We start from the raw sequence: 24207 nt of genomic DNA on the forward strand, positions 1-24207 counted from the left end.
GTTATCATGTGATATTGATTGAATGTTACATTTTATTAATGGTTGACAGAATGAATGAATGTTAGATGTTAACGGGGAATGTAGAGTGATGTTAGGGGGAGGGGGGTGGGGCCAAATGAGCTTCCACCTTCATGTGGTTGGCCCTGTTTAGTAGAGAATATTAAACTATTCTCAAAACAAAGTGAAGCTCAATAAGATACTAAATATTTCTCTATTTTTTTCTATGTTTAGACCTATAACATTGTGTCTTGTTAAGGCCCCTTTCAAGTGGAAGGACACGAGCATCTTTTACATAGATGCAAATTTGATAGGATCTATTGATGATTGCAAGTAAAAATTGGGTATACTGTCAACATGAGCTCAAGAACAGTTTCCTAGGTTTGTAAGAAGAAGATTACAAGGAAGCACGTTGAAAAATATGGAAAACAATCTGGTATTATAGAATTTGAGGTGATGTTTTTATTTTCTCCAATCCATCTCCAACAATATACTGCAATGCTCAATGTTTTGAAGATGGTGAAGAATCCACTGATGTATGAATGATTCAAACACATTAAATTTTATTTTCATTAACATGTATTCCTTGATTAAATGTTTGTTGTTGGATTTACATTGGATGACATTTACATCTTATTCTAGACCAGTTCTAGCAAGACATACACCATGGGGACTGGTTATGCAGAAGATGAGGAGATAGGAATTATTCCCCAAGTTATGGAGGCAATATTTAGAAAAATTTAAACATTGAAAAATCAAGTAGAATTTCAGTTAAGAGTTTCATTCATTGAGGTATGCTTCAATGCTCCTTTATTGTACTGTTTGTTCTAGTTTTCTTCCTTATCTTCATCAGTCATGATACTCAATTTGTTTATCCTTGTTTATCTCTCCTTTCTATATGTTGTTATTTAAACCTCAAAAAATTACTTTATTACATCAGCTGCATTCCTCTTGGGCTAAAGAGAGACACTTCTTGTCATGTGGCCCTTCTCTACATGGTATAGTATTATTTCTTGAGAAATGTAATTTAGGCTCCTGATGTATTTAGTACGTATTATTTAATTGGCGAATTTAAGCAGGAATAATCAATGTTTCCTTTCACTTGCCCTTTTCTTTGTGCTAAGAGGCACAATTTAAATCCCAAATCAGCTTGGGCTTTTGTTGTGTATAGGTGAAGGTATACGTGGATAACTTTGAAGGTCAAAATTAATAGGGGTAAAATGAGTAGAACAAATTCAAATAGGATAGCATATTTGAGCCTCAATGGAAACCTGGAATATATCAAAAAGAAAGTAGACCAAAATTGTTGTAGTTGTGCATTAAAACATTTTTTAAAACTTAATTTGTCAAAGAATTTACTCTAGATGATTTTTTCTCTAGCTAATTACTATTTTCCAATTTGGGCATTGATCAGAATGCAAGACCTTGATTAAGATTCATCAAGTCGCATTCAATAACTAGCCTTCTACCCCCATGAGTGGCGATCAATGCTATGACCAGTGCAACATCCCATTCTACCACCTTATATGTCTTCATGGGTGGTCATGGTTTAATATATTAAACAATGGTGCAACTTTACACATGTGCATGTGCACGTGTATAAATCAATTTTTTTCCATGTTTAATTGTTCTCGTGATTCTTGAACTTTCAAGTTGTTGCTTTATAAGATTGGCCTAAACTTGTAAAGCATGCAGGTTTGTTCTATGTATGCTCAAGCACATCGGAAAGAATTGACTCAAGAGATAGAAAGGTCATATGAGGGGCACTGTATCTGCACTTTCAACTTCCATGCATTGCTATATATTTCATATTCTGAATAAAGGAAAAAATCATATATTCAAAAAAACACAGAAAAAACATAAAACTTTCTTTCACCAGTATGAGTATATTTATCTATATTGTTTAATGGAATCACTTGTTGCTTATGAGAAGATTTTAGTACATAAAATATTTGGTGGCCGACTCATAAGTCAGGTTGTGATTTTTACGTGTTTATATTTTCAAAAAAAATTGTACTTTGTTAACAAGGATGAGTGAATGTAAGAAGATATCAGAAGAAGTTATTCATATCTAAACATCATCTTTTTTAATATTAGTGAGGGAATAGAGAGGGGCTTATAGACACCTCCAAGATTTACTGTTCATTTCATAAATGGGATTTTTTGAGTCACTTAAATCTTTCAAAATTATTTTTATGCTGGGAACTCTAGGTTATAGTCTTAGAAAAGTATTTTATTCATTAACAATTGCTTCAACCTAGCTTTTAGGTGAAGTGCACACAATTTTCTTATTGCTCAAATAAATTTGATCCTTTCTTAGATTTGAGCCTAGAGATCATTTGAGCAGATTCCTTGTTGAAAGCATTATCCCATCACACGGCAGTGGAGCAGTTAGATGGGGGTGTGAAAAGATATCAATGTGAACGATGCAAAGTAAAAGTGAAGGCTCTAGAACAACTCAAAATTGATAAAGCACCACATGTTCTTGCAATTCATCTCAATTGCTTCAGTGTAGTTGAATCTAAAGGAAAAATTGACAAAAAAGTAGACTTTGGTTGTACGTTGGATCTCAAACCATTTGTTAGTAGTTCACATGTAATTAGCCCTTACAATATTATTTGCCAGTGGATCACATTTTTAGTGGAATCTAATAATATAGTTTTTGTACTATCTACTAGTTTTTTAATAATTTTTTTACATTTGAACGATATTCTAGTTTCTCTGTCTATTGATCAATCATAGGAGGGCAATTTTAAGTATACTCTTTATGGTGTTCTTGTTCATGATGGCTGGAGCACACATTCTGGTCATTATTTATGCTTTATTCATTCATCCACAGGCATCTGGCATGCTTTAGATAATAATCGAGTATACATTTGCTACAGTTGTGAAGACATGTTTAATTTTGTGGAGCAAGCTCATTATAATTTGTGTATAACAAAATACACAAAAGAACTACAATTTTATGTAGAACCTTTTCTTTATATGGTAACACTAATTATACTGAAGTTGCTTAGACTGATTGAAGTTATTCTTATGACATTTTGTACTCTAGGTCTATTCAGTCAGTGAGAAAAGTGTGCTTTCCCAGAAAGCTTATTGGACATCCAAAGGAAAACCACTTACAAGATTCATATGCCCCCCAGGTGATAGAAAACATGCATTCTTTCCAAACGACAACAACCTCTTTTAGTGTTGCAGGTGTAAACAAGATACCCCAACAGGTAGAAAATTTGTCAAATGTCAATTTCATTTCAGAAAGTCTAGAAAAGAACACAAGTTCTAGCCAGTCATGCAGTAAATCCATATCATTAGCAGATCATGATGCTGCATTACAAATGGTGCCTCCAAGAACCAATGGTATTCAAACAAATAATGTTTTCTAGTCAAGTCATACCATAAGTAATGGGTGCACATCGAATGGGTCTAGCAATAATGTTAAGAATCAGGAATCTGAAATAAAGGGAACTGATTCTATGGGTAATTTTAATATTATGGTTGTTAGACATTCTCAAAACTGTGATGTGAGCAATGATAATGAGAACTATATTGGTACAAATTTTGAAGCTTATTAAAAAATTAATGGTAACAGGTCATGAGAATGTCAAACATTCTACAAATGGTTTGACAGGTATTATTACTCGTCATCATGCTACTAAACTTCCAAAAAATTATTCAAATGGTAAACTTGTAGCTGGTGAGCATCTAGAGAATGGTAGTGTGGTCCACAATTCTATAGATAATGAGAGTGAGGTTGCTAAGCTCCTATCCCTGGAAAATGGTTCCTTATTGCAGGTGCTTGTTTTTTGTATTAATGTTGCAGTGTATATGTTTATTTTTTAGAAAATTTCTTTTAGTCCTAATGAATCTTTATATGTTCCTTTTGGCAAGGAGGCAAAAATGGTACTTTGCTCTGTAAGGGAAGGGAAATGAATGGGTCATGTGTAAAAGCTATGCATCCACATAGGTTGCAGAAATATAGTCAAGAAACTAAATGTATTTCCAACCAAAAGTACCAAAAACACAATGAGGACAACCACTACCTTATTAGTAGAAATAGATTGAAGCTTGTGAAGCATCTTCCATGTCCTCAGTTTTTACAAGCATTGTCTTTCAGGGGGCATTTTCTTCTAAGAGCAATGCATATTTTGAGGAAGAAACGATCCAATGAAAGGAAGAAATGAATTAAGTTACAGCTTAAGAAGGTTGACATTTTTCTTAAGTAGAAACGCTCTGCAAAAATGCCTTACGGAAAAGAGTATCCAGCTACAAAATGTTTTACATGTTTAGTTGCTTCTAAGTATCCACAACAATCCCATGGAAAGGGTCTATCAAACAAAATAAATGGTTGTGTTTCTGTGCGGCAAATTGAGACATCAAAAATTATAGCTGGTGTGGTTTAGAATGGGTGTAGCATTGCTAATGTTTGTGGCTAAAGCAGCAGGCTGAATATGCTTGTGATGAGGTCGTTGTGGCAGCGACGACAGTTGGCGTCATTGCCATAGCAGCCCCGTCGTAATGCTTTTTGTGGACGTCGCAATTGCGACGTCCACCCCAACCATTATGACGGCCCTTGGCGTCACTACCACAGTGGCACCGTTACAATGCTTCCAATGGACATCGCAATTGTGATGTCTACTGCAAGCATTGCAATGGCCATCAACATCACTGCCACAGCGACCTCGTCACCAGATGTCGATGTGACCCCGTGACAATTTGTCATGGATGTCACAATTGCAACATCCAAGGCAAGTATTGGGATAGTCATCACCACAGCAACCCCGTTGCTAGATGTCGTCGTGACCCTGTCGCAATGCTTATGGTAGATTTCCCAATTGTGATGTATGTCACAAGCATTGCGATGGGATTCATGCCATAATAAAGTGGTCTAATAGTGACAGATAGGTGTCATAATTATGATGGCATAGGATAGACATCGTAATTTGCAACTAAAAAATGACATCTATTACTATCATAGTGGTGACACATTGCAGTCATAATTGCGACACTTAACTGTCGCAAATCAATGCCAAATGTATTAGTGGAAATGCAAAGATCACAAGGGCATGGAAACCAAATCATAGAGCAAGGGCATGACAACAAAATGCAAAGATATACAACAATGAAATTGCAGAGAAAGGGTACAAAAATGAATTGCAAAGATCATAGCAATGAACTGCACTAATGACAAGGGTGTTGAAACATTCAGAGCTCTCCAACCTCATTCAAAGCTCTCCACCCTCTTTCACGCATAGTTCTCCATAATCAAAACAAATGGGGAATGATTAATGCCATGTTTTCTATTTTCTATTTTATTTTTTATACTCACATGGGTGTCACAATTATGACACAAACATTGGTGATAATTACAACAAAAAAATGAAAATCACCACAAATTACACCACCATCATAAATTGTCATCACAATTTAACCCCAAAAGTTGTAGTGAGGTTACAGACTATCCCATTCTAGACAATAAAAAGACTATGTGAATCCTGATTCATGAAGAAGTTGAGGGAAACACATAGGCTGAGTGGAATGGATGAGGATCACTAATCCATTGATTGAATTTGTAGTGAGAGTAATTTCTCACAAATTCTATAAATCAAGTAGAATAAATAGTGTGCCATGTATAGCAGTCAACTAGGTGTGAAAAATTGTCATGAAAGATCATGAATATGCTCTTGTCAAGTTGTAGAAATTACAATTGGCAGAAAACTTAATATCCATCAGGATGGCAAAGAACTCTATGTGTAAGTTTGGATCACTTATTATGTGTATTTTCTTTTATGTTTAGAATTATTTTCCTAGTATTGGAAATATTATTTGGGAACAAGGAAAACTAGTGACAAGACAAGTCAATAAATACATAGCTCGGTTAGGAGAAAATTTTGAAAAATATCATGGACATATATTTTGAAGAATTCAAAAAGAGAATGAAAATGAGGATGAGAATACCAAAAAAATTAGTCACAAAATACTATAAAAATGTATGCTTTTTAGTGGAAACAGATAACTCTTTTGTGTAGGAAGTAAAGTTGAGGAAGGCATGCCTAAAAGCATTTTACTATGAAGTTGATAGTGACTCAGTGAGTACGAACATTGTTGCACTACTCAAAGAGGAGAATGATACTAAAGTAGAACCTTTTGGAAAGTATGAAGAAGATAAGGCAAGAATTACTATTGATATCAAAAATAGCTTCTAAGGAGAAGAAAAGAAAGAAATGATTGAAGACCTAGAGGAAAAACTAGGCACACAAGGCAAAGGCAAAGAACCTTTGCAGCTCACACAAGATCTTGGAGAAGATGAAGAGAAAGAAACTGGTGATGAGGAGGAAGAAGAAGAAGGAGATCAAGGTAAATCCATAGTTTTTGTTACACCACCCACCAAGAAGGCTAAATCTACAAAGCCTAAAGCAAAGAAAGTTGTAAAGAAAATAATGATGGAGGCCCTCTCTCCTCCACCACCAATCAAACCAAGGACCAGGGCAGAAGTAGCAAGTGTCAAGACATCTATAAAGAAAGGAGTAGTAAAGATTACTAAATCAAGTTGCTCAACTGAAGAGAAGAAGAAATCATAAGCCCTTGTGAGCTATCCAAAGAGGAGAAGGTTGGTCAAGAAGAAAGAAGATAAAGAAGATGATGCAGAGAGAAAAAAATTAGATGGACTGACTACAATACCTAGAGGAGAAAAGGATATTGATAAGGTATGTGCTGACCTATGAAGCTCTGTAAGCTTATCTAGTTTTAGATTTGTAAAATATGACATAATGGATAATGTTGATAGAACTAAAGTTAAGGAGCCCATGATAGATATGATGGAAAATAATAAATTGGCTCCTTCTAAACTAGAGAAAAAGATCCCTATTGATTTATTTAATAGAATAGACAAAAGATGGAAATAGGCATCAATAGTAGAAAAAGACATTAGAGAAGGCACATCAACCAAGGTTATCCCTGATTTATCAAAGGAGAAGAAGGAAACATTTTTGGAGAAGTACACGAACTGTCTTGTTGCTAAATTTAGATTTTTTATGATTTTTCAAAATAATATTGGAGTTGTAGTTTAGCAAAATGAGTTACCGTGGAAGATTTCTTTTGGTCTCACCACTAAAGAAGTGACACAGGAGAAATAAATTGAGATAGTGACCATCCAAGATGATCAAAGTGATGAAGTGATTTCAGATTTTCCGATTCCAAAAGATAGAATTTCATCTATTCATGTTGCTACACCTAACACTGCAATTTCAAGCAAGAGAAGCCCTTAGATGTAGAAAAAAAGAAGTAAGAGGCAGAGGAATCAAATAAAGACACAAGTGTAGACATTTCTACCAAAGGTCAAGAAAGACCAAATGTGGCAGAACCTCAAAATGAGGGAAATAAGGAGGAAAACAAAGTAGTACTAAGTGCTACTATTTTTGTCTCATGCACTGATATTCAAGCTATACCCAGTGGTGACACCCCCTCACCAACTTCAAAAGAAATGTGAAGCGGCAGCACTCCATCCTCAAATAAAATAAAAGTAATAAAGGATAACTCTCCAAATATTTAAGTTAGTCTGGATGAAGTTATTGAGATGCCAAAATGGGATTTGGAAAATCGTACTCTTGAAAAAAACAATTTTGTTGCAAGAAATTTTGATGACATAGAAGAAACAAGAAGAGATGAGAAGAGAGCAACAACAAAAGAAAGTGGTGCATAATATTAAGGATATTTTTGTTGATGCATTTAATATACATAATTTTGATGTGAAAGCCCCAATTATTTTCCATCCCATATGTATTGTTGAACAAATAAATACTAGATACATAGAAGCAAACAAAAAATTGATGGCATGGTCAACAAAGAAATTTGAGAATAAGGTTCTAGAGAAAATTTGAACAACCATTGCTAAGAAAAATTTGAATTGCAGGAACATGTATAAAATATTGAGGAGCTTATTCAAAAGGTACAACATTTTGTGTGATGTATCAAGATTCACTAGTGATCTTCAGGAAAACATCCAATGGATTCAAGTTGAAATGCAACAAACAAGCATGTTCATTTCACAGTCAGTTGAATCTAGCTCAAGATATTAAAATAAATTATTGTTTTCTCAAGAAAAATTGGTTGAACTTTAGATAATTGATAGCAGCACAAGGTTAAAATTGATCTCTATCCAATCTATGTTGATACCTCATTCGGAGGTTATGCAGCATGAATTGAAATTAGCACAAGATCTTATTCAAGAATATCATAACCTTTAAGTTGTTGATAGTTTGATTGATTTGGCATCTAGATTGGAGTTGCAAAATCACATTTGGAATCAACTAGAACCACTTGGGATCATACACTTCCCATGATTAACCAAATTCAAAAACCATTCATTGACAACTATGGTTTGATTCCAACCATTCAACCCCAACAATAGCCATAAGTGACAAAAATGAGGGGGAATGTAGTAACAATAACATATTTTGAATAGAAAATGATCACAAGGGGAACATCAAATCAAAAGAGTCAAACTTAGAATTTAGAGATTAGAATTTAGAAGGAAAGTAGGGTGTGACACTGAAATAAAAAGACTACTTAGAATCATGTACATATATGTATTGATATATTGTTTACTATTCATTGTTTATTTATTTATAAAAAGTTTGGTAGTTTTATAAGGACTAAATCACTGGCTTAAGAGGAGCATTCTCATTATCATTATAATGATGTAATCATGACAAGGTTTTTGTTGCCACTAATTCCAAAGGGTGAGATTGTTGGTATCTCTAACTCTTGTTGTCTATTAATATCAAACATTTAGTCATTTACTAGGAAGAGTCAAATGGTCATCACTGTGACTAAGCTACTCTACAGGAGTTGAGAAAGTCTTTGGTTGCTAAGTATTTTTAGTATAAGTTGAGCCTAATTATTGCCAAGTAGTTTGAGCACATTAATGTCAAATGACACAAAAGGTGTTGAGCACAGTTGAGACTGAGCAACAACTACATGAATAATGAATGTTGGGTATCAGAGACACTAAGTGTCGAGTAATGCAGAATTGACATTCAAGTCAAGAATGATGCAAACTTTGAGATAAAAAAAATTGGGCTGACATGAACAAGGTATTTAATATTTGTAGAGGTTGTTACAAAATATATTATGTGTTTTATGACATGGATCACAGATCCCTATGAGTTTTGATCAGCCAATTATATGAATAGGCAAAAAAGGGAAGCATCTAGAAAACTCTTTAAGAAATATTTGAATAGAGAATATCAACACCTATTTTGATGGTGGTGAGTAGTGAAAAAAATATTTGTGCAATCACATAATAGATCTAGTGTGAATGTATGAACATTGTGAAGAAGGAAAAAGAGTTAAGTTTTGTTATTGCAAAATAGAGGAAGAAACCTTATCAAGTAGTGAAGGATAGTAAATCTATATCAGATTAGAGATTAGACTAGATTAAAGAGAGGAGATCCAAAACCATCTTTTAAAAGTAGACTAAGGATTAGGTACTAATAGGGATACTTTCTTAATAGAGTGGTCTTAACATATCTTTTGTAAATCTCTTAACCAAGTCCTTACTTTATCATAAGTGTAAAATCCTCTCACAAGGTAAGACCTAATAGTCTTAACAACCTTTAACATGACAAACCCCTCAGAGGGTAGATCATCAAAAGTGATCAACATTGTAACCCTAATAGGTTAACTCTATTATTGTAGTAGTGAATATTTGTGGGTGTCTTCCCCACCCTATTTTTACCTTCACCTTGGAGGGTTTCTGGGTAATCATATCTTTGTGTTATGTGCTTGCTTTTATGCATGTGATTGATACATTAGATCTACATGTTACTACAAATTTATTTTACAATTTATGTTATGCATACATTTGATATGAGATGGTAAATGTGGCGAATGTGCTAAAGTTGTGTTAAAAGATATAAAATGTTACAAATCCTTATTCCATCCCCCCCCCACACACACCCCCCCCCGCCCTGCCCCGATGCATCTTGGTATCTCAGTTTCCCAATTAAGACTTCCAACACATTCCCCTAACTAAGCAAAGATGTTGCATTGCATCCAATCTTTTAATTAGAATTTCATATGCATTGATGTAGGGGATCACACTATTGGAGATGTCTAAAGGTGTGAAGAGTAAGACAATGAATTATGAGTAGATGAAGTTGCAAACAGTGAATGTTGAGATAACATTTCTATATCAATCAGAATAGTGACAACATGATATATGAGAATGATTAATGTTTGGCATTGTTGTCAAAGAGGGAGAGATTACTATGATTAAGTTACCATACAATTATAGATACAAAGAGGGAGCTACCATTCCTATCAATTAAAGAGGGAGAAAATAATTGTTGTCAAAAGGGAGACATATGTTGCTACACATGTTAGCATAAAATGAGGTGTTGTCATAGAGAAAGTATGTAATGAACTAAAAAAGGGAGCATCTTGAGATTGATTAGATGAGAATAAAAATGAAACTGAGAAAGAGGGATCACAAACATAAAATTAGAAAAGAGAGAACACAAACATAGAGAGTGTTATCAGCACAAGTATTAGATATTTTGGATTGCATGGTAACTAGTGAAGCATGTGAGGTGTTGCCATCAATTCCAAAGAGTGATATTATTGGAAATTATAATTGGAACAATTATTATGTTGTCATTGATGTCAAACTTATCGGTAAGATGAAATGTCAAACCTATTGGAGAGATATTTACTAATAATGTAGAGTGCCATGTCATTTGATTGATGAAGAGGATTTGAAAAGAAGAGATAGCAAGGTGAGCCAGTGATGTTGATGAGTGTTGAATATGTTAAGTATCATGGAAATACAATGGGCACTTGATAAGTTTGTCCTTGACAAGATAATGTGTTGTTCAATCAATTCATGAAGTAAAGAAGAAAATTGGATGAATCTTAAAGTTGAAACAAGTCAAAATGATAAGCTTGACTAAGTATTAGTATTGGTCAGTCAATGAAGGAGATGAATAAGAAGATTAAGGATCTTAGGTAGAAGTCAAAAAAGAGCTCAAGTTGAGTGTTAGTAGAAACCAAGCATAGTAATGGTCAAGCGGTCTTGTTAATGCTGACCAAGATAGTATAGTGTATGTCAAGCTACACAGTGATGATTAAGTAGAAGAACATATTGATTTTTGAGTGACAACAAAATATTTTGATAAAGAATTCATTTTGAGGCTAACATAGTTGGAATTTTGAATTAGTCACTAGTACATTTGCACTTGTTTTTCTACCAAAATTTTTGACCAAATCTATGAATTCCTTCTTTTTTTGCTTTTCATTCTTGCATTGGTCAAAATAAAAATCTTATGCCCGATTTGGTCAAAATTTTGACCAACTTAAGTTTTCCCCAAGTTGGTCAAAATTTCAACCAACTTGAAAATTGGATTATGTTATAAAAAAAGAAAAGGGTTTATAACCTGTAAAGCTTTGTATGAGCATGGGCAGTTTTGTTTGGGCTTCATTCACATGGGCAATTTTTTTGGGGTTTCATTGGCATGTTCGATAATCCATGGAGAAATTTGCCTCTCAGATCTAAACGAGTGTATGTATTACCAACAAACGCAGTTTGAATTATCAGCAATATAGCCGCCTAGAATCAAAGATTATTTATACCAAGGATAGCACATTCTAGAGGTTGAAATATATCAAACACATTTAGGTCAAATATATTAATGGGCTTTGAACTCCAAGCATGGTTAAGAAGCTCAATTTGATGAAGAATTTGCCCAGGATATGCATTGTGAATGAAAATCCAAGTAATGGAATTTGCATAGGGCCCATTTATGCTACTTCCTTGAACAACATAGATGTAGACATTACTTGCATTTCTTCATCCATCTCTAAGGAAGTTACATTCAATTCTTTGAACAATTCATTTTTTATAAAACACTTGGTATTTGGTATTTGCATCATCACATTTATTATTAACGCTACTTTACAAATAGGTGCAAAAGTTGTCATGTATGAAGAAATTGTGTGTTGATGTGTACAAGGAATTTTTGCCACATATCATCAATTAACATAATACAATCCCTTTATTTTTATTTTTTACTTTTTCTAATGATGTGTAGCATAATATTGTGGAGTTTCTCTAGAACATGAGACTTCCTGGCAGATAGCAATTGACTGAGTGAACAATCTCTATACCATTCTACCATGGTGCTCTATGCACTCCTCAATTGCTACTTCAATATATATTGATGTTGCAATTATGTGAATAAATTGGCCTTTTCTAACTCAGAATTTGAAGGATATATATTCAAATTATTTACAATTTATCTTCCCATGGTTACCGAATGTCTTTTCTTGAATAGGCTTCACGATATCTGACTTCATACATGTTGCTTATTGTTATTCTGTAAAATGATATGATTCACATCTTTCACACAAGTTTTAGGTAATTATCTCTGCCATTTTTTATCCATAGAAGGGCTAAATCACACCTATTCTCTATATGGTAATGGTTCTTTTCTATTTTTTCTTGACCTTAGGTGGTGCCTAATATATGCGCTCAATTTCTTATTATTTTGTGCAACTGAAAATGGGTCTATATCCCTTTGGAAGTGTAGCATGTTCTTCATTGTTAATACTTTAATTTTGTATTATGGCAAGTATGCACTATAATAGTTTTCATCCACTTTCAACCCATTCTCCTCCATGGCCTTCTTAAACCAAACAAGAGCATTGTTTGCAGCCAGCTAATGGAGGTTTGAGGAAGATTCATAGATTTATTTCACTTTATTGGAATAAATGTCAGCCATTATTATTTCCTTCTTTTCCTTTTGTATGAGGGATGGAAAGCTTCAAATAGTTAGGATGTCTGCAATGATTTCTTATCAACAAAAATTAGATCCTCAAAGCACAACTTAGTCTTTGTATGGATCTCTGACTGTGTAGTAAATAACTCAAGGAACTTGAGATAGACACCATCAACAAAGAAAAATGACTACAACATTATTAGGAACCATTTCACTAAAACCATCAAGTGAACCCTATCCTTATCACCATGCTCCCCTTTGACAAATTTTGAACAGTTTTCTCATTCATGAAAATGGAGACACTTTTAGTTTGTGAAACGATATCATGATTTATTCATAACATTATTGTTAGCATGTGCTCTATGATAACCTTATTTTTTTACTATATTTTCTCAACACTGATCAAATAGAATCAAGATTTGCACATGTATATTACAATTAAATTCTTACACTCACACATATGTCTTGAAGATGCTTTATATATCACTTCTATATATTGATATCTCATTGTGGAATTTGATGAAGGGATCACTTGTGTAAATTGATGTGTCCACTGAACTACATTGCTCATATCTATTTCTGCATGCTTGATCATATTTAAGCAATAATATACTAATTATGTATTCCTGTATAGAAGCTTAAGTCAATACAGAGACTTTTATTTCCAACACTCCCTTATCACTTCTTCAAACCTCTTAGACATTTCACTCCATCTACTCCCAATATAGACCTTCATTAGACTGTATGAATGTATATTCTTTTGTTTTGAAATATTCCTTTTGCATCTTAGATAATGGTTTGGACAATCTTCATGATATGTTTGATAGTAGGAAAATCTGTACAGTGTTAGTAAGCCATAGCCCTTTGAAAAGTAGCTCCAGCATTAGTGAGCCCAAAAGTCATCCTGACATAAACATAAGTACCCCATGGAGTAGTAAAAGCAGTCTTGAACTATTATGATTCATTAACAACCACTTGATTATAGCCTAAAAATCCATCCATCATAGACATTAGTTCATAACCAGTAACCCTTTGCAATATAGCTTCCATATTTGGCAATCCATAATTATCCTTTAATGAAGATATATTTAGATTCCTAAAGTCAACACATAACCTTATGTCTCCATTTTTCTTCCTGACACGAACTAAATTGGATATCCAAGAGGAATGTCTAATAGGCTTTATAATCCCAACATCTCTTAGCTTGACCAATTCCTCTTGCATTTTGGGATCCAGGGTGGGATTTAGTAGCCTCTATTTTTGCCTAAAAGGCTTGGCATTTGGTTTCAAAGGGATCTCATGCTGAAAAATATCTTCCCTATAGGCTTTTAGGTCATCATATGACCATGCAAATACATTTCTATACTTCCTTAGTAGGTCCATCAAATCTTTCCTAATTTTAGGGGACAATTTCTTACCAATATATACCTTTTTGGGTGTTTCCTGAGTTCCCAAGTTTTCCTCCTCTAGATCTTTGGCATTATATTCACTAGTATTTATTTGTGACCTATCTTGGTTTTCAAAAACAGTTTCTAAAAAAACTAGACCCTTTGGGATTTTATTTTTCTTTAACTACACAACTTCCTGCCAAAAAATAGTATCCTTTCCATTTATATTTTCTATATAAGCTACACAATCAATTTCTTGTCCTAACAACATATTCTCATAGTTCAAAAATCTTAGAATATCCCTATCATCTTCAAACACTTGCCAATTCTAGACATTATTAGGAACAGAGGGTCTAGTTTGAGTCTCAACCTTGGATATGCCAACAAATGTAACATCATCAAGTTTTATTGCTATATTGGCTAATAAGTATACTATTTTGTCGTTAGTCCTATCTTTCAAAATTATCCCAAATGCATCAAAACATTCAATCATATCCCATACAACATTTCTATATTATGTTAAACTTTTATTCTTTAACACATAAGCATTTCTTACTTGGGATACAACCAATTCATAATCTCCTATAACATGTAAATATTTTATCCCATGCTTATGAGCTAGTCAAAGGCCTAATAGTAAAGCCTCATATTTTTCTATATTGTTGGTACAAGGGAAACTTAAATTAAAAGAGAATTTGTATGTTACCCCTGTCGGAGATATCAAAAAAATACCTGCACCTACCCCATCTTTGTAGTAAGAACCATCAAAAAACATAGTCCATAAAGCTCCTTTATCTATTTTTGTATCAGCTTCTACTTCCATATTAGATTTATGCTTACCCTTCTTCAAAGTCAGAACCTCTATTCTAAATGCATTGACATCTATATCCACAAAGTTTGTCATATCATCCTCAATATCTTCTTCTATCATATATATGCTCTTTGGTTCTCTATTTATTTTTACCAAATTCCCATCAATGTTAAAAGTAGCAAATGATAAATCACATTGCAAACTTCCTCCCATGGCAAAACTCCACTTTCTAGATAATAACATACCATACTGAGGTGGAATATCAACAACTAGCACACTCATACTAAGTTCTTTGTCTAGACAAGCTATCATTCAATATGGTAAGGAATTAATAGCGCCTATAATTGTTACTTCTCTTTTATCCATGGCACAACATCTTCCTTGACTAGTATCAAATTTCCAACCTAGTTCCTTCATTATTTCAAAAGGCATAACAGTATTGGAGGCACTAGAATCAATCATGCAATTTTTTAATGTTTTACCATTCGCTAAAATACTCAAGAAAAATGGCTCAATACTTCCCAAGCATTCATTAACAGAGCTATCCAAAAACATCTGAGGAATTTGAGACACCACTACTTCAGCTTATTTGTCTTTTACCTTTTCTTTGCTTCCTTGCTTGGGATCATGAATTTCATTGCAATCTTGTTTTGTCCCTACATCAGTATTTCCTAACCATGCTATGGCTTTATTTTGGTGTTCAGGGATCCTTAATAATTTAGACAAAGGAACTTTAACAGTGATCTATGATAGAAAATTAAGCATATCTATTGAAGAATCTAAGGAATTATCAATGGTCATATCCTTCTTCTCATGATGTTTATCAAAAGTACCTTGATAGTTCTTGTCATTTGTAGTGATTACTTTTGATACCATCTCATCTAATTTTTTGGGAAAATTATTTGAGAACGCCAACTCCTTAGGGTTCCCTCCTTTCTTTGGCTCCCATTTTTTACTAGAAATTTTGACCTTCACAACAGGGATTTCTTTAGGCTTTACAAACTCCTTATTCTTAGGGTCAGCTTTCTTGATAAATATACTAGCCACCTTACCATCATCCGCATTCTGAGCCATATGTCTAGTTTTTACTTGAGCTATCATGCTAGTAGTAATCTGGTCAACTTCTTCTCTGAAAGGCTTCCTTAATATCACCTCCTCTCTGTAAGTAAACTCAAGTGCAGAAATAGCTTCCTACACTAATCTCTTAAGAGAAGTATGGTGCAAATCCTATTAAAAATTTTACACTTACAGATTCAATATCATGTAAACAACAATATTTCAGCCAAGCAAGCATAAAGAAAATAGACAGAGAAAGAAACACATAACACAAAGATTTTTCGGTGGGGAAAAACCTTTCGGTAAAACAAGCCCACCCCTCTAGAACCTGCATAATGTATTATCTTCAACACAAGGTTACAATACACTTGCAATGCAAGTTCAACAGCGATAATAGAAGACTCCAGTAACAACTCATAGTATGAACAATACACTTTCTCGCATCCACCTCTTTGCAACCCTAAAAATGCTTATAACATGCGCTTCACTTTTAAGGCTACTCTCAAAGATAATCGTATTAGGGTTTTACAATTCTCCGAGAAAATAGGAACCCCAAAAAAAAATTTGGGGCGATGCCCTGAACCCCACTATTGGGGTAGAGTGTACAGTACTCAAATTTATCAATTGCCACATGTCTTCACCTCTCATTGAATCTTCCTAACATAGCTCTTACGTGTCATAGGAATCTGTCATAACTATTTTAGCTATGATCTCCTTATACACAATTCAAGATGCCGACACATCAACATTATTTGCAAGAAATACATTTTACAAAACAAATAATAAGAATAGGAATTATCCAAGGTTGAGACACCTTATTCCTAACACTCTTTGGTAGACGCCATGTTACATACATTGTCCTCAACATCACTCTCCTCATCAGAAAATACCTATTGTTGCATATGACTTTGAAACTATCTTTGCTCAACTACATCTCTGTCATGATCATCACTTTCATAATAGTCATAATGTGACTCAAACATATTACATCCTACATCATCACTTCTTTCTTTATGTTATTAATTTTCTTCTACTTCAGTTTGATGTCCAAAAAATGACAAAGCTACTGCACAATATTCAGGAGCATGAGGTAACTGACAAAAAAAACACCATGTGGGTTCGGTAGTGAGTTTATGGTCATCCACCATATTTATGAATTTTTTGGATAAAGGATCAGGGGTAACCTTGTTACTGGTATTCTTAGGAGGAGGGACAATGGGCTAACCATCCTTCCAAGTAGTGTTGTAAGGTAAATTTTGCAATCTATTTTGTCTACCAAAATTGGACTGATAAGGGACCTTATTCTTAGTGGGATTCCTATCATTTTTTCCTTGAGGAAGATTCAAACCTTTTATAGCATTCAAAACTTGACTCATCTCACTAGGCTCCTACTTTTTTCCTCCTATAGATTTGTGCTCTTCTTTTCTATTTCCTTTACTCCCAAATAACCTAGGATCATCTCTTTTGTTCTCTAATCTCCCTAAAATCCTCAAATTATTTTCTATATTGATAGCAATTCTAAAAGCATCTCTTAAAGTCCTAGGCTCCTTATCCCTAAGCTAATATACCATTTTACCATCAAAGGTGTTCAAATAAGTAATCATACATACCTTATCATCAACTCACATGGCTTGCATTGGCTTATACATCGTCTTCTAGAACCTAGTGTTGAAGTTAGTAATAGATTCATTATGAAACCTCTTAATATTATTGAACTCACTTAGAATGTAACTTGGGTTTTATTTATCACCATTTTTTTCCTTGAAACAATATTCAATGTCTTTCCAGTCTGCAATGGATGACTCGGGGAGTCTCTTGAACCATTCTCTAGAATCTTTAGTTAATGACTAGAGAAATAACTTCATGATAACATCTTCAATCTCAACCTCATAATCACACATCATGTCAAGAAAATTCCTCAAGTGATCCTCAGAAGTGATAACATTATTTCCAGCAAACTTGGGCAATCTTTTTCTCATTTCCTATGGGGTAGGGTTAGGAAACCTAGGAATACCTTCAAAGCATATCTACCTATAGCCTTCTAATTGAATAGGTCATCTTTGTAAATCAACCTTAGAAGCATTGGCAAAATTTCTTTCATTGTTGCTAAAAGCATTACTAGTACTAGGATCTACAGTAGATTTATTGGGATCCATTTTCTGTGATGAAGAAGACAAGAAAGAAGCATTCAATTTAGTAGTATTCTAATTTGTAATATTTATTCTATCATTATCTTCAGGAGAAAATATAGATTGCTTCTTTGAATTTTCTAGAAACTTAATTTCATTATTCATCTCATCTATGGCTACCTCATTCTCTACAATTTCCAATTTCTTAGCCAAAGCATCCTTCTCTTTCCTCCTTTTTTCTAACTCAACATCAAAAGGTGACAAATAATCATGGATCTAGATGGGCTTTGCTGGCTCATTTATCCTAATACCAACTTCCTTTTGTTTTCCCTTATCTTGGACACCAATAGAATGTTCTACATCTCGTTTAACCTCTGGGGTCTTATAATTCTTAATCTATTGTATTACAGGGCCCTCTTGGTTTAGATCTTGATCCTTTAATAGCTTTTTCTCTTGTAGTTTAAGCTGTTCAAATTGACCCACAATTTAAGGCTACCAAGCACTGGCTGCTATCTCATTCTTCCTTTTCAAAGCAACAATTCTCCTAAGTAATTCTTGTTTTTCCTCATAGGCTTTCATGATCTTTTCCTCCCTTTCCTTCTAAAATCTCCTATCAATGGCTTCTTTCTCAGCAAGCTACATTCTCAACATTTCATTCTCATCAGGGTCAAGAATAGTAAACTCATAACTAGGGGTCTTCTCATCATTGAAATTTTCAGGCTCTAAATGTTTTGGTCTTTCCCTTTTGGGAGAGTAATCTGACATGCAAGGGTTTGTGCTATGCTAAAAAAGATTATTACTAGTCCTATCCTCCAGACTAAGTGCATGTGGTTGCGCATCCTTTTCTTGACATATCATTTCAGGAGTGTTATAGAAATCATCATCAGATAAACCAGGATGAGATCTAGGACCCTTGCAGAAAGGTTCCTTTTCAACAACAAAAAGGTAGGTGTTATTTTCTCTTTCCATTTGCTCCTAGGAATAATTTCCCTTCTGCATCTAGGCTCCTTTCATAGCCCAATTTTTCTTTCCTCTAGGAGGAAGATCAGTTTGCAACTTAATAGCCAAGTTTTTCTTCACATTTTCCCGCGTGTTTTTCACACTTCCCATGATGTAAAACATTCTTAAACTTGACACTGGTTAAAACCTTTCATAATCACCGCCTTTTTCAAAAGGACATCATCTTTTGCATTATTTGGGCACTTGCTATGATGCTACCGGTGAAACATGATGATTTTTTGGTCACAACATAGCGACCTCTGATGAGAAACAAATTCTAGTGATGGAGAAATATAACACATCAATTGAAATTTCACCAATTAATACTACTATTAGAAATAGTGGTCATGCAATTTTATGATACTGCATGGGAATTTTGCGATCACCATCTACTTTTAAAAGGTTGTCGCTTTCTTCACATTCCAAGTACTCGCTATGTTGCTACTGGTAGGGTGCATAGATTTTTTGGTCGCGACATAGTGAATCATTGGAAAAACTTGAATTTCGATGACACCACTTGCAAATTGCTCCATGTGCATCATTTCTGATATTGACAACCCTGGGACAAAACACATGACCATAATGTATTCAAATCAATACACATTTTTGGCCCCAAACCTCATTTTTCACTACCATAATAGAGTTTTCTGATGGTCGCTATATTGGTATAGTTAAAGACCCTACATTTTGTTATAGCGACAACCGTGGATCTAACCAGGATCAAGCAGTGAGGAAAGATTTTGATAAAGGTATCTCAATGCGACAAGAAATAAGAAGGAAAGGAATATTCACATTTTAAAAGATTTGGCGCTAGGACAAAATCAAAACTAAACTAAACCTACGACATAGGCAAAAAAATTAAAGGATAAAACTGCAAGGCCTAAAAACTAGAAAACCTAGCCTCTATCAATGAACTCAAATCTGATTTTTTATACCTAAAAATAGAAAAATTCATTATGCAAAAAATCAGACCACCAATGGCTCTGTCTAGGGATGATAGACTACCTAAGTCTATACAAGAATTCAGAATCTTTGGTAGAGTAGACCACATACTTGATACAAGAATGACAACTTCTTCAGAGAGTATAGAACAAAACCATAGAAACCAGGAACCAAACTATATAGGGATATTTACATGGATTTAAAAAACACACAAAATATACAAGGGAAAAGGAAACCCTAAAACTATTGTTCATGGAAAACAGATACTTTAAGAAAAGTACCTGTTCAAGAATTGTCCATGAACTGGAAATTCAAGAATATCTCCAGTTAAATCCTTCATAAAATATGAATCTTCTCCATTTGTGTCACAAATGTTATATGGGCCAAGCTAGATTGGGTCAAATTTACCATGTTTTTCTTTATCTTCCTTTCTAGCATTCCATATTAACACCATATCACCTATTTCAAATTTCTCTCAATGGCTCTTTTTTCATATAAGTGCTTCATCTATGATTGTAACTTGGAATTTTGAGTAGAAAACTCTCTCCTTACTTCTTCTAGTTGCAAAATATCTTCCATTCTAAGTTGCATCTCATCAATGATATCATCTTCATATAGTTGAATAAATTTCTATACATCTCCTTTAGGTTTTTCTATGGAAGTCTAGCCTATATACCATAAACCAAATCAAATGAAGCACATCCAATGGTCCTTTTCATAGTAACCCTATCAGGCCACAGAGCTAATGGCAATTTTGAATCCCAAGCCTTCTTATTTGCTCCTAAAATCTTCTTGATGATTTTCAATATACTCTTATTACTTGGTTCTACCTGACCATTTCCTTGAGGATGATAGGGTGATGATGTGCACTCTGTAATGGCATACTTCTTACAAAAAAAATCATATTCCTCAAATCTAAAACACATAGCATTATTAGTTAGGGCACCCAAACCTGGTCACAATATTATTTAAGATGAAATTAATCACTACTTTACTTGTTTCATTTTTAGTAGGGATTGCTTCAACCCATTTAGGAAAGTAATCAGTAGCCACCAGGATCCAAGAATGTCCCCCACTAGATTTTTTTGAGATCTCACCTATAAAATCAATTCCCCATTTTTGAAAAGGTGTATGTACTTCAATAGGTCTTAGTGGTAAATTCCCAAAAAAAATTAACTTTCCACTAAACCTTTGACAAGCATCACATGTTTTAACAAACTCATGAAAATCCTTGAAAAGTGTTGGCCACCAAAAGCCAGCCCTAAGAACTTTATGAGCAATAATTTTAGCCATATAATGACCACCACATACACCTTCATGCATATCTTTCAAAATCCTTTTAGACTCAATCTCATCTACACACTTCAAAAGTACCCCTTCCATATTTCTCCACCATAATTGTCCTTACACTATAATATACCTTATGGCCTATAACTTCAAAGATCTTTTCTGATTGTCTATCAACTCTGATAGAGATTTCATATTTTACAAGTAATAAATCACATCTCTGTACCAATCAAAGGTGTTCATATCACAAAGATTATCCCTGCAACTATCATCAAGCTGATTTATTTAGTTTGCCTCTAGATTGGTTTCTATCATCAATTTAGCCAAACCTTGGCCACTAACCAGTTTAGTAATCTAAATATCAATGTTAAACTCTTGTATCCTATTAATCCATCTACATCTCCTGCCAGATACCTCTTGTTGTGAAAAAATATCCTTCACAGCAATAGTAGGAACAAAAGCAATAACAATAGCTCCCATTAAGTAACACCTAAAAGCCTTGACTCCTTTCACCAGTGCATACACATGTTTCTCATTTATATCAAACTTGAGTTCTGCCACCTGCAAGGATTTGCTAAAAAATGCAATAGGCTGCTCATAACCTTCCTCACTTTTTTGTAACAATACTATAGCAACAATGTGAAATGAGGCAAAGGAAAATATATGCATTGGTTTATCATAATTTGGAGCTCTGAGAACAAGGGCATCTTTAATAGCTTGCTTAATCTTCTAGAATGCAATACTAGGTTCACCATCCCATTTTATCTTAGATCCTTTCTTTAGCATCCTTGATATAGGCCTACTAATTTTTGCAAAATTTGTTACAAATCTCCTAAGAAAGTTGATCTGTCCAAAGAATGACTGAATGCCTTTAACACTCTTAGGTTTCTGAATCTTATCTATTACTTCTACCCTTTTAGGGTCAATCCTTACTCCATGCTTACCAACTAGATGTCCTAACAACATTCCTTCAGTAACACCAAAACTACATTTCTTGGGATTCAAAGAAATACCATACTTAAGGGATCTGATAAATATCTTTTCCAAATGTATACAATGATCATTCTCATCCTTGGAATAAGTAGTGAGGTCATCCTGATACACGACCAAAAACTTATCAATGATATCAGCAAAAGCCACATCCATAGCCCTTTGAAAAGTAGCCCCAGCATTAGTAAGCCCAAAAGGCATCCTGACATAAACATAAGTACCCCATGGATTAGTAAAAGTAGTCTTGAACTGTTCTAATTCCTTAACAACCACTTGATTATAGTCTAAAAATCCATCCATCATAGACATTAGTTCAAAACCAGTAACCCTTTGCAACATAGCTTCCATATTTGGCAATCCATAATTATCCTTTAATGAAGATATATTAAGATTCCTAAAGTCAACACATAACCTTATGTCTCCATTTTTTTTCCTAATAGGAACAAAATTGGATACCCAAGAGGAATGTCTAATAGGCTTTATAATCCTAGCATCTCTTAGCTTGACCAATTCCTCTTGCATTTTGGGATCTAGGGTGGGATTTATTGGCCTCTATTTTTGCCTAAAAGGGTTGGGATCTAGTTTCAAAGGGATCTCATGCTGAAAAAGATCTTCCCTATAGGCTTTTCGGTCATCATATGACCATGCAAATACATGTCTATACTTCCTTAGCAGGTCCATCAGATCTTTCCTAATTTTAGAAGGCAAATTCTTACCAATATATACCTTTTTGGGTGTTTCTTGAGTTCCCAAGTTTACCTCCTTTAGATCTTTTGCATTATATTCACTAGTATTTATTTGTGACCTCTCTTGGTTGTCAAAAATAGTTTTTAAAAAAACTAGACCCTTTACAATTTTATTTTTCTTTAACTACACAACTTCCTACCCAAAAACAATATCCTTTCCATTTATATTTTCTACATAAGCTACACAATCAATTTCTTGTCCTGACAACATATTCTCATAGTTCAAAAATCTCAGAATATCCCTATCATCTTCAAACATTTGCCAATTCTGGACATTATCAAGAACAAAGAGTCTAGTTTGAGTCTCAACCTTGGATATGCTAGCAAATGTAACATCATCAGGTTTTATTGCTATAATGGCTAATAAGTTTTCCATTTTGTTGTTAGTCCTATCTTTCCAAATATTTCCAAATGCATCAAAACATTCAATCATATCCCAAACAACATTTCTATATTGTTTTAATCTTTTATTCTTTAACACATAAGCATTTCTTACTTGGGATACAACCAATTCAAAATCTCCTATAACATGTAAACATTTTATCCCATGCTTATGAGCTAGTCTAAGGCCTAATAATAAAGCCTCATATTCTGCTATATTGTTGCTACAAGGGAAACTTAAAGTAAAAGATAATTTGTATGTTACCCCTGCTGGAGATATCAACAAAATACGTGTACCTGCCCCATCTTTGCAATAAGAAACATCAAAAAACATGGTCCATAAATCTCCTTTATCTATTTTTGTATCAGCTTCTACTTCCATATGAGATTTATACTTACCCTTCTTCAAAGTCAGAACCTCTATTCTAAATGCATTGACATCTATATCCACAAAGTTTGTCATATCATCCTCAATATCTTCTTCTATCATATATATGCTCTTTGGTTCTCTATTTATTTTTACCAAATTCCCATCAATGTTAAAAGTAGAAAATGATAAATCACATTGCAAACTTCCTCCCATGGAAAAACTCCACTTTCTAGATAATAACATACCATACTGAGGTGGAATATCAACAACTAGCACACTCATACTAAGTTCTTTGTCTAGACAAGCTATCAGTCAATATGGTAAGGCATTAATAG

This window comes from Cupressus sempervirens, chromosome 6, assembly GCF_028749045.1.
Source record: "Cupressus sempervirens isolate cs-2001-9-10 chromosome 6, ASM2874904v1, whole genome shotgun sequence".
NCBI classification, from domain to species: domain Eukaryota; kingdom Viridiplantae; phylum Streptophyta; class Pinopsida; order Cupressales; family Cupressaceae; genus Cupressus; species Cupressus sempervirens.